This window comes from Ceratotherium simum, chromosome 3, assembly GCF_057802395.1.
Source record: "Ceratotherium simum simum isolate JZ-2026a chromosome 3, ASM5780239v1, whole genome shotgun sequence".
Lineage (NCBI taxonomy): Eukaryota > Metazoa > Chordata > Mammalia > Perissodactyla > Rhinocerotidae > Ceratotherium > Ceratotherium simum.
This window is the reverse complement of record NC_141902.1, coordinates 14,832,987-14,849,186: the sequence shown is the minus strand read 5'-3', so window position 1 is coordinate 14,849,186 and position 16,200 is coordinate 14,832,987. Positions and strand designations below refer to the sequence as shown.

General features: G+C 46.1%; 1 long non-coding RNA gene and 2 other non-coding genes across 3 annotated transcripts; 2 read left to right on the top strand and 1 right to left on the bottom strand.

Moving 5' to 3' along the window:
* The first annotated feature begins 2,241 nt into the window (after positions 1–2,241).
* Positions 2,242–2,405, top strand: LOC147917433 (U1 spliceosomal RNA). The gene has a single exon (XR_015551777.1). It is a non-coding gene; the product is annotated as a U1 spliceosomal RNA (small nuclear RNA).
* A 2,341-nt stretch (positions 2,406–4,746) lies between these two features.
* On the top strand, positions 4,747–12,461 carry LOC147917432 (uncharacterized). Its single transcript, XR_015549707.1, has 3 exons — positions 4,747–4,928; positions 5,016–5,101; positions 11,717–12,461. It is a non-coding gene; the product is annotated as an uncharacterized LOC147917432 (long non-coding RNA).
* A 2,483-nt stretch (positions 12,462–14,944) lies between these two features.
* Positions 14,945–15,108, bottom strand: LOC147917431 (U1 spliceosomal RNA). Its single transcript, XR_015551846.1, has one exon. It is a non-coding gene; the product is annotated as a U1 spliceosomal RNA (small nuclear RNA).
* Between the last annotated feature and the right edge of the window lie 1,092 nt (positions 15,109–16,200).

Genomic DNA, 16,200 nt, shown 5'->3' with positions numbered 1-16,200 from the left:
TCTCTGCTTTGAACTCTTGTAGGATAAGGTACCACTCACACATGCCATGTGTTTCTCTGGTTTTCAACTATTGTTCCACCCAACTCTTTTGAGAGGTACAGTACTCTTCCATGAGTCACAGTGATGTGAAGGGGACACCTGTTGGGGAATCCATTTTTCCTTTTCTGGGAATTGTGGCCCTCCTCAGGGATATGCCCTTATATCTATAATCATTCTGCTCCATGAAAGTTGGGCCATTACTTACCTACTTACTCCCATAAATTTAAAAGTAAGAGTTACAGATTCTAAAGAGTTGACTGTGGTCCTAGGACTTGTAACAGGACAAGTAAACTCAGGAGCTGAGGCTGCCATTTTAGGGTGGCTGTTTAGGGGTTATATGTGTTGATGATGAGCAAGCAAAGAAAAGCACAAGTGTGTAACAGAGAGAAGCAGAGAGCTTTCCCTGACCCCCTTATCAAAAACTTTAAGCCCTCAACCCCAACCCCTTCTCTCCATCCCATCTTCTCTATCCTTTAATCCACATTTTTCCCCTTCTGATTCATGTTACTTGTTTGCTTATTTCTGTCTTCCTGTTCCATTTCTCTATTGCTGCACAAAAACACCACCCCAAAATTTAAGAGCTTTGAAACAAAAACAATCATCTAATTTCATCACAAATCTGCAGTTTTGGCAGGGATTACTCTGGGGTCTCAGTTTAGGACTGAAACTGCTGGGGACTCACCGAACATCTTTCTTTTCATGCATCCTTCTCCACAAAGCCTTGGGCTTCCGTACAATATGGCAGCCCCAGAGTAGTCAGCCTTCTTAGATAGCAGCTCAAGTCTCGCGGAGAGGGTTCCCAGAGACCCAGATGGAAGCTACAAGGCTTCTTCTGACCTAGCCTCAGAATTCTCTGAACATCACTTCTGCCACATTCTATTGGTCAAGCTAGTCACTAAGTCCAGATTCCAGGGGAGGAGACAGACTCCACCCCTCAATGGGCAGAGTAGCAGAGATAGAAAAGTTGTGTTTACTGTCTAAAAAATTGTGTTGGCTTCACTATCTAAAAACAAAAGGAGACATGAACAGATTAAATGGAATATTTCAGATATCATGAACTTACTGTAAAACATAATAGTATATTTACAAATTTTTTAAGTGTTTTAAAATACTTTTCTAGGGGCTGGCCCCGTAGCTTGGCGGTTAAGTGCTCCCGCTCTGCTACTGGCAGCCTGGGTTTGGATCCCGGGCGCTCACTGACACACCGCTTCTCCGGCCATGCTGAGGCCGCATCCCACGTACAGCAACTAGAAGGATGCAACTATGACATACAACTATCTACTGGGGCTTTGGGGAAAAAGAGGAGGAGGATTGGCAATAGATGTTAGCTCAGAGCGGGTCTTCCTCAGCAAAAAGAGGAAGATTAGCATGGATGTTAGCTCAGGGCTGATCTTCCTCAAAAAAAATAAATAAAATAAAATACTTTTCTATTTACTAGTATTATATACTTAACTCCACCACTGCACAATTTGCACAGTGGATGAAATTCGTACTTTGCCCTGGTTTTCTTTCTTCAAGCTTAGAGCCTTGACTTTTTTTCCTTTAGATTTCCCTAGGTTTAGTTGTTGCGTATGTTGAGGCAGTTCATGTGATGTAGTTTGTGACAGGCTTACTGAGGACGGCGCCATGGGAAAACGATCCCTGTTGAGTTGCTTGGGGAAATATCAGTACTTAGATGTTTAATGGGGGGGGGGGGCCTGCTCTCATAATAATCGTGTCCAGGGAGAATGAGTTCGGTCGGCCGGGCAAGGACAAAATGCGCTGAAACTTCCTTTTTGCTGAAAGGAAGGCGAGACCAGACCCGAGCCCTGACCCGCCCCCGGGGGGCCCCTCAGCTGCCGGGCGCCGGCGCCGCGAGATCCCGTCTTCCCGGGCGTCCCCTCCAGGTCCCGGACTCGTCGGGTCTCCGGTGGGGATTCGTAGGTCCCGTATCCCGGAGCGGGAGATGGGTCGCGGCTGACGTCACGACAGGGGCGTGGCGTATGCAGATGAAAGTACGCGCAGAGGCTGCCGGTCCCGCTCGGCCGGGCCGCGGCGTCCTGCGTGTGGAGATCCGAACGCCGCCGGGGTCGTGGTCCGGGTGGTCGTGGTGGGAGCACCGGGCCTTGAGGGGGCGAGTGCGGCGGGCGGCGCGAGGGAAGTGACCGTGAGTAAGGAGCGGGGCGCATGCGAGGGTGTGGGGCGAGGGGGGCGGAGCAATTCATACTTACCTGGCAGGGGAGATACCATGATCACGAAGGTGGTTTTCCCAGGGCGAGGCTTATCCATTGCACTCCGGATGTGCTGACCCCTGCGATTTCCCCAAATGTGGGAAACTCGACTGCATAATTTATGGTAGTGGGGGACTGCGTTCGCGCTCTCCCCTGAGAGTTCTGGTGTGCTAACGTGAGACTCAGCAACTTATGCGGTCGCTCACTTGGTTACGGGTAATCTGCTGTGCTTAGAACGCTTAGTGAACACACGTTGGGGAGAACACTGTTGTCTTTCTGTTTCGCAAACGTTTAGTAAAGTGAAACTACTGATAGTTCTATTAGGTGGAGTGTATAGTTCATTAATATCAGTACCTTGATTTCGCCCGTGGGAACTCTTTAAAACTGATCTCTTTGCGCTTGCCGTGACCGCATCACTCCGCATCACTCACTACACATTTCTTTCATTTTTGGCTGAACTCCCTGGTCCAGGTTCGGCTTGTGTTTTCCCGGCCTGGGAGTCTCTTCTCCCTGGGTGATGTGTCCCTCCATCCTCCTGCCCGCAATGACCTAGGCTCACTGAGAAGTGACTGGAGAAAGGCTATTAGATGAGGTGGGGAAACCACGTCCAGAACAGCCCAGGACGTGACCAGGCCGACAGATGCCAAGCCTTCGAGGCCGTGGCTCCTCTCCTCTGCCCACCGACCTGGATTCCTTTGCAGAGGAGGCTGCTTCCCGAAACGGGTCCAGGTTCTGTGCACTTCCGGGGGAGGGGCAGGGGACACTGATGTCCGGGTTGGACTCCTTGCCCTGGCTCCACGTATTTTACAGACGTTTCACATCCACAAGACCGCTCACCCACCCAGCGCAAGTTCCACAGAGGCACGGCAAGCCACACTGAGGTGGCCTTCCTTCGACTGAGAGTGTCCCCACTCCCTGACTGGGCGGCAGGCACCTCTGCACGTTCTAGGATGAGAGGACTCTACTGGGACAACTGAATAGTCATATGAAAAAAATGTTGGACCCCTTCCTCATTCCATATGTAAAAATTTACTCAAAATGGATCAAAGACTTAAATGTAAGAGCTAAAACTATAACATCTTTAGAAGAAAACAAACATAAATCTTCATGACCTTTGATTAGGCATTGATTTCTTAGGACACCAGAAGCACAGCAACCAAAGAAAAAATGATAAATCGGACTCTATTAAAATTAAAAACTTTTGTGTTCAAAGGACATTATCAAGAAAAAGTGAAAACACAACCCATAGTCTGGGAGAAAATATTTGCAAATCATGTAAGTTCCTAATAAGCAACAGGTATTCAAAATATATAAAGAAGTCTTATAACTCAATAAAAAGACAAATAGCCCAGTTTAAAAATGCACAGAGGACTTGAAAAACATTTCTCCAAAGAAGATATACGAATGGCCAATGAATACATAAAACAATGCTCAAGGGCCAGCCCCGGTGTCCGTGGTTAAGTTTGGTATGCTCTGTATTGGTGGCCTGGATTTGGTTCCCGGGCTCAGACCTACACCATTCATGGCCATCCTGTGGTGGCAACCCACGTACCAAATAGAGGAGGATTGGCAACAGATGTTAGCTCAGGGCAAACCTTCCTCAGCAAAATAAAGATGCTCAACTTTATTAGCCATAGGGAAATGCAAATCAAGACCACGATGAGATATCACTTCACACCCACTAGGTGGCTTTTATCAAAAAGAAAGAAAAGAAGTGTTGACAAGGATGTGGTGAAATTGGGACCCTCATACAGTGTTGGTGGGAATGTAAAATGGTGCAGCCACTTTGGAAAACAGTTGAGCAGTTTCTCAAAAGGTACACCACAGAGTTACGAGGTGACCCAGCAGTTCCACTCCTAAGTAATGAGATACGAAAAGGAAATGAAAACGTGGCCACACAAAAACTTGCACACAAATGTTCATAACAGCATTATCCATACTAGGCAAAAAGTGGAAACAAACCAGATGTCTGCCAACTGATGAATGGATGAATCATCGTGGTATATCCATACAATGAAATGTTATTTAGCAATAAAAAGGAATGAAGTACTGATTCATGGATAAACTTGACACTTTATGCTAAGTGAACAAAGTCAGACACAACAGGCCACGTATTTATATGATTCCATTTTTTTATGAAATGTTCAGAATAGGCAAATCTGTAGAGACACAAAGCAGATTAATGGTTGTCTAGGGCTGGGGGGTGTGGGAGGAAATGGAGAGCGACTGCTAATGCATATGTGGTTTCTTTTTGGGTGATGAAAATGTTCTACAATTGATTGTAGTGATGATTACACAACTTTGTGAACATACAAAACCGTTGAATTGTGCACTTTGAGTGAGTTATATGGTATGTGAATTATACCTCAATAAAGCTGATTTATAAAAAAGCATTGAGAAGAGTAATTGGCATGTGGTATTCAGTGTGTGAGTGTTAGCTCTGATGATGATTGGAGAGCTATGAACGTAAGCACTAGGTACACGCAGCCTGTGTTACCGTGAAGCACTCTCTTTTATAGGATCTCCTCTATCGACGATCTCGGTCACTAGTGGATTACGAAAATGCTAATAAAGCACTGGATAAAGCTAGAGCGAAAAATAGAGACGTTCTGCAGGCTGAAACGTCCCAGCAATTATGTTGTCAGAAATTTGAGAAAATATCTGAATCTGCAAAACAAGGTACTGTTATATTGACCTTTGATCATCAAGTGTGCTTTAGACTATTGTGTAAATTCAATAGTTAATCCGAATCTCTCTTGTTCACAGAACTTATAGATTTTAAGACAAGAAGAGTTGCTGCATTCAGAAAAAATTTAGTGGAACTGGCAGAGTTAGAACTGAAGCATGCAAAGGTAGTGTCATATTAAAGATTTCATAATTTAAGTGACTTTGGATTTAGAAATGAGTCAGGAAATTGATAATAATCCTTCAGTGGCAGTTTCCTTGTGCAGAGATACTGTAAGAACTATTCCTGAATTGGAATTGTGTTTTCCAGGATTATTTCACTGCTTCAAAACATTTAGTTTTAGGGGCCGGCCCCGTGGCTTAGTGGTTAGTGCTTGCGCTCCGCTACTGGCAGCCCGGGTTCGGATCCTGGGCGCACACCGACGACCGCTTCTCCAGCCATGCTGAGGCCGCTGGCCCCACGTACAGCAACTAGAAGGATGTGCAACTATGACATACAACTATCCGCTGGGGCTCTGGGGGAGAAAAGGAGGAGGATTGGCAATAGATGTTGGCTCAGAACCGGTCTTCCTCAGCAAAAAGAGGAGGATTGGCATGGATGTTAGCTCAGGGCTGATCTTCCTCACACACACACACACACAAAAAAATTTGGTTTTAGTAAATAAAATCCTTCTTCTAGAGTTTTTTACAGTATTGTTTACTTCTAATTAGGCCCTTTCTTGTAGTTAACATAAAGATAAAGCTTAGCCCAAACCTTATAGTAATTTTTAAAATAGAGAAGCGTAGAATTGAGAGAGATTGTAAAGATCACCTAATTCACACAAGAATAGCATCTCTAATGTCTCTAATGGTCAACTCTGCGAGACTCTAGTACCTGATATGTGAAACCAGTACCATTTTCTGAGTAGCTGTTAAAAAAAATAGGGCCGGCCCCGTGGCCTAGTGGTTAAGTTTCACACGCTCCACTTTGGCAGCCTGGGTTCAGTTCCTGGGCACAGACCTACACCACTCATCCGCAGCCATGCTGTGGCAGTGACCCACATACAAAGTGGAGGAAGATTGGCATAGATGTTAGCTCAGGTCGAATCTTCCTCAGCCAAAAAAAAACCACGACATGTGACTGGGCCAGCCCGGTGGTGTAGTGGTTAAGTTCATGCCCTCTGCTTCTGTTGCCCGGGGTTCGTGGGTTCAGATCCCAGGTGCCGACCTACACACTGCTCATCAAGCCATGCTGTGGTGGCGTCCCATATACAAAATAGAGGAAGATTGGCACAGATGTTAACTCGGGGCCAATCTTCCTCACACACAAAAACTAAATAAGTAAAAATATAAATCTTCCTTAAAAAAAACATCACTTAAAAATTTATTTAAGGGGCCAGCCCAGTGGCGTAGTGGTTGAGTTCGCACACTCCACTTCGGCGGCTCAGGGGTTCGCAGGTTTGGATCCCGGGCACACAGGTATGCACAGAGTATCAGGCCACGCTGTGGCAGGTGTCCCACGTATAAAATAGAGGAAGATGGGCACGGATGTCAGCCCAGGGCCAATCTTCCTCAGCAGAAAGAGGAGGATTGGCAACAGACGCTTAGCTCAGGGCTAATCTTCCTCACAAAAAAAAAAAAATGTATTCAGAATTCCCAAAACTATAAATAAGTATTAAAGAAATTTAAGTAAACTTTTAAATGTTATTTTTTGATACATTTATAGCATTTACACTTATAAAGTTATTAAAGCTTAAAACTACTGAGATTTTGGGGGCGCTCGCTAATGAACACAAATCTACCTCTGTGTAACTCTGACCAATATGTCCAAGTTTTCTCATCTAAAATAAGAAAGATAAGTTTCATTCCTTTAATTACAGTTTACCCTTCCGATATTTGAATACTTTATATTCTTTATGTATCTTCTCTCCTCCAGGCTAGACATCCTTGGGCTAAAGATTTTCATCCCCTACACCTCAACAATCTTTTCGTGATATTATTGCCCTCCTCTCATTGCTCTTCTGAAATATTGCGCCTGGAAGTGCAAACGCTTTCCCATACACCTACTAATTATTGTACAGGTTGCTTCTTACAGCGTGTTTTATATGTATAAGATGAGGGGTTTTGAAACTGCCATATTGCACCAGCTTGATTTGGCTTATACTCACACTTTTTTTTTTCTTTTCTTCCTCTTATAACTCAGTTCTTGAACCACAAACCTGTAGTTGTGTGTTTTGGCGGTATTTTTTAGTAATTATTTTTTTCATTTTTGTTGTAAAAAACACATAACACAGAGCCAGCTCTGATGGCCCAGTGGTTAAGTTCGGCAGCCTGGGTTCGGTCCCTGGTCACAGAACCACATCACTTGTCTGTCAGTAGCCATGCTGTGGTGGCGGCTCACACAGAACTAGAAGGACCTACAACTAGAATATACAACTATGTACTGGGGCTTTGGGGAGGAAAAAAACAAACACATAACACAAAATTTACCACCTTAACCATTTTTAAACGTACAGTCCAGTAGTGTTAAGTATATTCATGTTGTGCAACAGATCTCTAGAACTTTTTCATTTATTGAGCATTTAATTTTTAAAATGTGATTGCAAGCCACATTTATGTCTGTTAAATATTAGCTTGCTAGTTTTAGCCCAGCGCATAGAGTTAGTTCTTTTGGAAACTTGGATTTGATCAGATGGTATTTGACTGTTATACTAGTCATTCCTCCCAAGTGCTGGACATTTGTAATTTATGTGAACTTCCCTTTTATGTCTTCATCTAAGTTTAGATTTAAGAGATTGTTCAGGGGGCCAGCCTGGTGGCTCAAGTGGTTAAGTGCACACGCTCTGCTTCGGTGGCCCAGGGTTCGCAGGTTCGGATCCCTGACGCGCACCGACGCACTGCTTGTCAAGCCATGCTGTGGCGGCGTCCCATATAAAGTAGAGGAAGATGGGCACGATTGGCAATGGATGTTAGCTCAGGGCTGGTCTTCCTCACCAACAACAAAAAAAAAAATTAGTAAAAAAATAAAAATAAAAGATTGATCAGGACCAAAGGAATCAACGTTGTCAATCTAATCGTAGACGTGTGTGGCACCAAAAACAGCTAAATTTTTAGTTCCCTTCCTTTCTTTCTATCCTGATTGGTATGAACTCATTAATTAATATTCTTCGGTTGTAGTTAGATAGTTATGAATTCACCTATTTATACTATCATCAACCATTGTTTTTTCATTTTATCCATGAAGGATATAAGAAGTATCAAATTCCTCATTAAAATCAAGATATATGTTGCTTGATTTCCTGGTCTAATAACACTGTCAAGAGAAAAATCTTTTGATAAGCTTGGCATGATTTATTCCTACTGAGCCTGTGTTGGTTTCTAATGTTCACTGTTTTTGTTCTTTTTAAAGAGGTTATAAACTGTCCAAGATTTTGTTACAGATCAAGGAGAGGTTGGCAAATTACAACCTGTCTGTTTTTGTACAGCCCGTGGGCCAGCAGTGGTGTTCATATTTTTAAATGGTTACAAGAAAAGCAAAAGACTAATATTTCATGACCCGATAATTGTATGAAATTCAAATTTAATCTGTAAATAAAGTTTTGTTGGACTACAGCCAAGCTCACTCATTTATGCTGTCTGTGGTGGCTTTCACAGCAGAGTTGAGTAGTTGAAACAGAGACCAAATATCTCTCAAAGTCTAAAATGTTTACTGTTTAGTGCTTTAAAGAAAAAGTTTGCTGACCCTACTATAGATTGATGCCAGCCTCTGATTCCCGGATTCTATACTTTTTCAAATCCTTTCTCAAATGCGTTCTTTGTGTTCAGATTTCTGATCGCTCTTCTAGTCCAGGGGCTCTCAACTGGAGGCGATTTTGCCTGGCAGGAGACATTTGCGGTTGTCGCAGTAGCTCGTGGGTGGGTTACTACTGGTATGTAGTGGGTAGAGGCCCGGGATGCTGCTAAACGTCCTACAGTGTGCAGGACAGCCCCCACAAGAAAGGATTATACAGCCCAAAATGTCAGGAGTGCTGAGGTTGAGAAACCCTGCTCTGGTGTCTAAGATTTCTTTTCTTTTCTTCTTTCTTTCTTCCTTTTTTTTTTTTTTTTTTTTGCTGAGGAAGATTCGCTCTGAGCTAACATCTCTGCCAGTCCTCCTCTGTTTTGTATGTGGGTCGCCGCCACAGCGTGGCCCCCAATGAGTGGTGCAGGTCCACGCCCTGGAACCGAACGCGGGCCGCCGATCGGAGCGCACCAAACTTAACCACTATGCCACGGGACCGCCGCGCCCCCCCCCCACCCCACCCCCGCTCCGAGATTTCTTAATGATTTTGTAAATCTGAACAAAGTCCCATTTTGGTCCCAGGATCCACATAAATTATTCCAAAAAGACTAGATATTGGTTAAAGTCACAGCAAGATGGTTTAAAACCACTTTGGATTTCATCTAGTATAACTGGGATATGTCTTATCACATAATTGAAATCTGGCTATAACAGAAAACTAGGTAGTTAGGTCATTTTTGTGTCCTTGAAAATAGTCTCGGATTCTTTATTAAGGCAGTATAAAATGTATGAGGAGGAGGGCAGTAAAAAAAAATAGAAGCGATGACGCCGACTCGGAGGCTGTGCAGCGAGTCCTCACGTGCCCTGTTGGTAAGGGGGTGAGCGCACGCCCTTTCGGGGGCCAGTTTGCAGTGTGTCCCAGTGCAGGGTGTGCATCTGTTGACTCACCAGTCCCACTGAGGAGTATACCTTTAAGAAGATAATCTCACAAATACGGACAGGCTCAAAGTCAATTGTCACAGTTCTTTTCTCACACTGACACAAAATTGACAGTAACCAAAACACCTAAAATTTTTAAATGTTTATTTTCCCTTAATTTCAGACTTTCAGAAAAGTTGCAAGAGAAATACAGAGAATTCCTGGATGCCCTTCGCCCAGATTTCCCAAGTGTGCACGTTACCACATCTGCGTGTCCTTCTTCCTCCCTCCCTCCCTCTCTTCACACGTACTCACACACGTACACACACACCCCTTTGCACACTATTTTTGTCTTAAGCCATGTAAGTTGCAGATAGATACCTCTTCATTCTTAAACACTTCAGTGCGAATTTCCTAAAACCAAGTAATTCTCTTCGATACTCAGTACAGTTATAAAGATTAGGAAATTAATATTGATAGAATGCTGCTATCTGATCCAGAGACCTTTATCCACATTCCACCAGTTGTCCAAGTAATGTCTTCAATGGCAAAAGGAAATTCAAGATAATGTGTTGCATTCGGTGCACATGTCTTTTTAGACTGCTTTAACCTGGGAAAGTTCCGGAGCCGTTGTATTTCCTCACGCTGGACACTGTCAGAAGCACAGGCCCGTAGGCTGCCCTCCTTTGGGGTGTGTCTGATTACTGGGTTTGGGTCATGCGCTTGGGCAGGAACGCCGCGGGGGTGATGCTCGGATCTCCTCCCTGCAGCACAGCAGAGGCACGTGCTGTTAATCTGCTGCCTTACTGGCAACGTGTGACTTGAATCATTTTCTTAAAGTGATGTCTGCAGGTCTCTCGGTGGCAAAGTTACTATTTTACACTTTGGAATTAAGAAGTATTCTGTGGGGAGACCCTTGGGCCTATGGAAACACCCCATCACTCAACCAGCACCGTCCCACAGAACTTTGTGCGAAGATGGAAATATTCAGTCAGCGCTGTCCAGTATGGTAGCCACTAGCCACATTGTGGCTATCGAACGGTCGAAATGTGGGTAGTGCAACTGAGGAACTGAGTTTTTATTTCATTTTAATTGACAGGAATTTAAATTTTAGATGGCTTCACGTAGCTAATGGCTACAGTATTGGCATTTCAGCCCCGCACTGTTTTTAGCATCCATTCGTGACTTTTTGCCTGAATCAGTTATTATTACGATGGTTGCCAAATGGTCACTTCCTGATCCCATCGTTCTTCATACATTTTAGTCGACCTTCTACTCTAAGGAGGAGGTGTTCCTTCACCCCCATTCATAATTAATGTGACCTGAGTATACTCACATTTGTCTTTAAACGTGTCTCTAAATTTGGATGCCAGTTTATGTGTTTTACAAATGGGTACTTGGGTATGAATTTCATAGAAAATCTTTGTATCGGGGCCGGCCCGGTGGCGCAAGCGGTTGGGTGCACGCGCTCCGCTGCGGCGGCCCGGGGTTCGCTGGTTCGATCTCGGCGCCAAGACCGACGCACTGCTTGGCAAGCCATGCTGTGGCGGCGTCCCATATAAAGTGGAGGAAGATGGGCACAGATGTTAGCCCAGGGCCGTCTTCCTCAGCAAAAAAAGAGGAGGATTGGCGGATGTTAGCACAGGGCTGATCTCCTCACAAAAAAAAAAAAAAAGAAAGAAAATCTTTGTATGGAATCTTACTATTTTTATCAAAACTGCTCTAACCCTATGCTATCGTATGTTTTAATGGCTAAAGGAAAGTGATCAGAACCTATCTTACAATCAGAAAATGTCTACTAGTTTAACTTGGACACAGAGGGCATATTGTATCCCTCCCTCATTAGAACATAAGTAATTCGAAACATTAATACTGGTCTAGATGGAAATTTACAGAAGAATCGGGTACGTGGAAAATATGGTACACGAAACAAGTTATATAATTTTATGTCTTTAAACCTTGACTTGTACGTAATAAATGGCTGTTTCCAAAATTCTGATGATCTTAACAAATTTAAAGTTATGTGATTTCTGATCCTGTATATTTTCAACAAGATTCTTCCCAAGTATTGGAACTTCATGATTGGTTTTCCCTTCCCTCATAGGGTAACCTGCAGTTGCTGCAGAACTGCCTGGCCGTGTTACATGGAGACACATAAGCCACACGCTCCACTTTCCGGTTACAAAGGGCTGCCTTCCTTCAGATTTTATTTTTGTTTTCTTCATGACGTTAGGCATTTACAGCTCACTGGAAACAAGGACACAGCTGACGAAGCGCATCTCCTCTCCTTTTCTCTGTGCCGCAGCGGAGCGGCGGCGTCCGCCGTCGCCGTCGCCGTCGCCGTCCCCGTCCCCGTCCCCGGGTGCGGCCAGTCTGCGGCGGGCCGCTGCGCTCCCGCACCCGCGTGCTGCCCGGTCGCTGGGCGCTCGTCGTGCGCTCCTCCTCTGCAAAGCCCAGAGGGCGGTCCTTGTTTTCAAGTAGCCTCTATGACTGTGTTTATTTTATGAATAGGATTCCTTGTGGCTGCCAATCTTCTCTGCCTTTAAGTAATTTCTGAAGTTTAACCCTTTCAGAACACACTGTTCAAACAAGATAAAGATTGCCGTTACCTTTTTCTTTTTGAATTTTGTTTTTAAAAAGTAATGTATACCACCTTAGTTCATTCGTGTATCCTGGAAAACATCTTAATCAGACTTATTTTTAATTATGAACATTTCTTAGAAGTTTTGGGACGGACTTTATGTACTCTTTATAAGTATGATTTGTGAAGAAAAGCAAATGCATTAGTATGTTTGCCTTAAACTTGTAGACTAAACCAACTATTGTCAAATAAACAGTGATAACAGTGATGGTTTCTAAGTCTGTGGTCATTGTATCACTCTACAGTTCGGAGTAGCTCTAAGAAATCTACTCCTCTGTTATGCTTTACTTTCTTTTTTCTTATTTCTTTTAAAATGGCATGTGGAACCGAGTTCACCAGTCCCTTTACAAGAGAATGAACTGCTTCTCTCTGTGCTCTAAGCTCTTCGTAGTCATAGAAGATGGAACTGGGCAGAGGCCGGTCAGAACAGCTGTTCCTGAAATTCAGGAGCAGAGAGTGTGGTCTGTTCCGGTTTCCTGGATTCCCTCCCCAGCTCAGCGGATGAACCAGGCGAGAGATGCCTCTGAGCCACCTGGTAGCTGTCGCCCGGGTGTGTAGACTGGTGTGGAGAGAGGAGGGGGTCTGCTGTAGGGGACAGCACTTGTCGGTGGGTGGAAAACATTGGAATACTTGGGATACAAGTTAGGGCACAAAGAGGATACTGATTGATTGTCAGTAATTACATTACAGATATTTTTGGCCTTTCTCCTATGAAGGAACATTATGTCATTCCTAGTGTGGAATTAGGTTGAGTGATTGGATTTTCCCACTGTCTTTTTCTAACTTTTCTCCCATCTGGAAGCCACAGGCATTTGGGTGGGTCCCCCCTCGGGTGGGTTCCCAGCGTGCTGACATCTTCCCACACCGTTCTGAAGAAGGCCTGGTCTAGGGCTCATGGCGAGTCCCCACGACTCCAGCCTTCTCTGCAGCGTGTCTTCGTGCCTCACTGGTGTGCCGGTTAACGTCTCCGTCCTTAACCCCTGTTCCCAGATGCTGTTTGAACTGTTGCTTTTCCTTTTGGCTGAGTGTGTTCTGTCCTTCGTGTCACCTTCACTGGTGAAAACGTGCCCATGCAATGCCCACCCGTGGGCGAACGTGTGATGGAGAGCCTTAGCTTCTGGATTCGGGTGTGGTCCCTCCACAGCTGCCCTTGTGGCTTCAGGAGGGTTGTCCTGACCTCTCTCTGCCTCAGTTTCCCTGCTATAAAGGACATAACGACCTACCTCACAGGGGTGTTGTGAGGATTAATAAATGCTGGTACAGTGCTTTGGAAATGTGAAGACGCCGCGTCAACGCTAAGAAATAGCAAGTACAAGGCAAAAAGCTCTACAGTGTTCCATGTACCCGTCCGCGAATCCGTGTCTACCAAGGGGGCCTTTTTTCTGGGAAGGGGGTGGAGTGGAAGGTGACATCCCTTGGCCCCTGGTTTGCGTTTCTAGAGTGCGTGTTGGGGTGGAGGTAGACTGGAAGCAGCTGTTACACATTAGAGTGTGTGGGTGGGTGGGCGGGCGGAGGGTTGCTTAATAGTTATACAAATGTGTTAACGACCACACTAGCCGAGGGCCCTCTCACTAACAAAGCGTACAAATAAGGTAAAGAATGTACGTTACTCCCTCGAGGCCATACTTAGGAAAGTGTCTACTTTGTCCCTCCGGAACAATTGAAGCATTTATTCCGTAGCTCACTGCTGGTCTCTGATAGTAACAGCCAGCCCTGGATTCACCGCTGTTGAGTTGTGGCATTCATTTTCGTTTATTGACCATCTCTTGCCTGGGAGACACAAAGGTGACACAGGGAGACAGCCTAGGATTTCTCTCAGGTGAGCCTTTATACACTGAGAGCCGGGAGAGGAGCGCCCAGGCAGTGGCAGTGGCAGTGGCCTGGGGAGTCGCCAGCGGGGTGGGAACCGGCGGAGTGACAGATGAGGGCGAAGGATGGCAGGACAGGAAATTGCAAAAGAAAGCGGCTCAGGCCTGTGGGCCAGTGAGGCTCAGACGGTGAGATGTCTGTACCTGGTTTGGAAAAGCCTGTACGATACTCTTAATGTTTCGCAGTGAAACTATGGAAGGTGAGCCCAAACTGATCTTTTTGAAGCGGAGCACTAAGGAGTCAGTAAAATAGGAGAGGGGACAAGGGTGGTGGGTTTAAAAGGGAAACTGTGTGGGGGAACGGGAGCGATTCAGGGCCTTAAAGCCAAGAAGCGAAATTCTACTTGAATCTTACTTTACACCGTCTCCGGGTAGAGAGAGATGGGAACACGTCCACCTCCTCCCACGCCTATCCTCTTCCGTTGAAATGACACACAATATAACAATCAAGCGGAATGTAACTTTAGCTACAGATAACTAAACGAGCATTGTACAAGTAAGTTGTCACCACTTCCCCTTCTGCACCTGAGCCTGGGCAGGGTCGGCCTGTGTGTGTACTCCCTGCCAGACCACCCCCGTGATTTCGTACTGCCAAAGAAACCCACAAAACACAGAACCGAATCACAGCTTGTTAAAGCCACCGAAATTCTACTCCGACCTCTTTAAGCAGAAGCGCACAGAAATTGTCTTACCACGTGACGCACACCTCGAACACAGACAGCAACACCACCGCTGTGTAACAACACACCCACGGCAGAAAGCACCAACCGCACTTTCGTGGGGGCAACACAACAAGCTCTACTCTTTTTGAACCGCAGGACACCAGGGGAAAGCGCGAACGCAGTCCCCCACTACCACAAATTATGCAGTCGAGTTTCCCACATTTGGGGAAATCGCAGGGGTCAGCACATCCGGAGTGCAATGGATAAGCCTCGCCCTGGGAAAACCACCTTCGTGATCATGGTATCTCCCCTGCCAGGTAAGTATGAGTTGCTCCGCCCCCCGCGCCCCGCACCCTCGCGTGCGCCCCGCTCCTTACACACGGTCACTTCCCTCGCGCCGCCCGCCGCACTCGCCCCCTCAAGGCCCGGCGCTCCCACCACGCCCACCCGGACCACGACCCCGGCGGCGTTCGGATCTCCACACGCAGGACGCCGCGGCCCGGCCGAGCGGGACCGGCAGGCTCTGCGCGCGCGCTCATCTGCATACGCCCGCCCCTGTCGTGACGACCGCCGCGTCCCGTCTCCCGCTCGGAGACACGGGACCTACGAATCCCCACCGGAGACCCGACGAGTCCGGGACCTGGAGGGGACGCCCGGGAAGACGGGATCTCGCGGCGCCGGCGCCCGGCAGCTGAGGGACTTCGGGGCGGGTCAGGGCTCGGGTCTGGTCTCCCCTTCCTTTCTGCAAAAATGAACCGCAACAGAGTGTCAATTAAACGTTAAATACCAAGATCAGAGTTTCGTCACCAATTTAACATGAAATGGTTTGAATCCTCGTTCGTGATCTTTCTTTCAGATTGTGTAGTAGCCTAGTCTTGCAACAGTGAGAGGAAGACTTGAACAGAGACTGTCAGGGCAAGGCGTCTCTTCACCGGGAAGCCGTGTGGGCCGGGGAGGGCTGTTGAACGGTCTCCGAAAATCAAATGAACAGAAATGTCACATTTCCGTCCTGGGGGCTTAGGTTGCCTCTTTCAGGCCTCCGGGACTTGTCTTTTCCTCTTCTGTACAAGATTCCTTCTCGAGATCAAGCCGAGGTTAAAGGTGCGTCCTCCCCAGATGTGAGCAAAACGATGGACTATTGTGTGTTCGTGGGTGGTCGGTGCTATGGAGCAAAGCAAGGCCAGAGGCAGGGCTGGAGATGACAGGGTCAGGGAAGCCTCCTCTGAGGTTCTAGCTGCGCAGAGATCCGAGGAAACGTACGGTCGCATCCCTTGTGATTGTTGGTTGTTTCAGGAAGAGTTTCCTTTCTTAGTTGTATTTACGAAAAACACAAGATTCTCTTACCGAACCCCAGTACAATTATCGAAATCAACGTTGATACGATATTATTTACTCTACAGACATTATTCCATTTAAA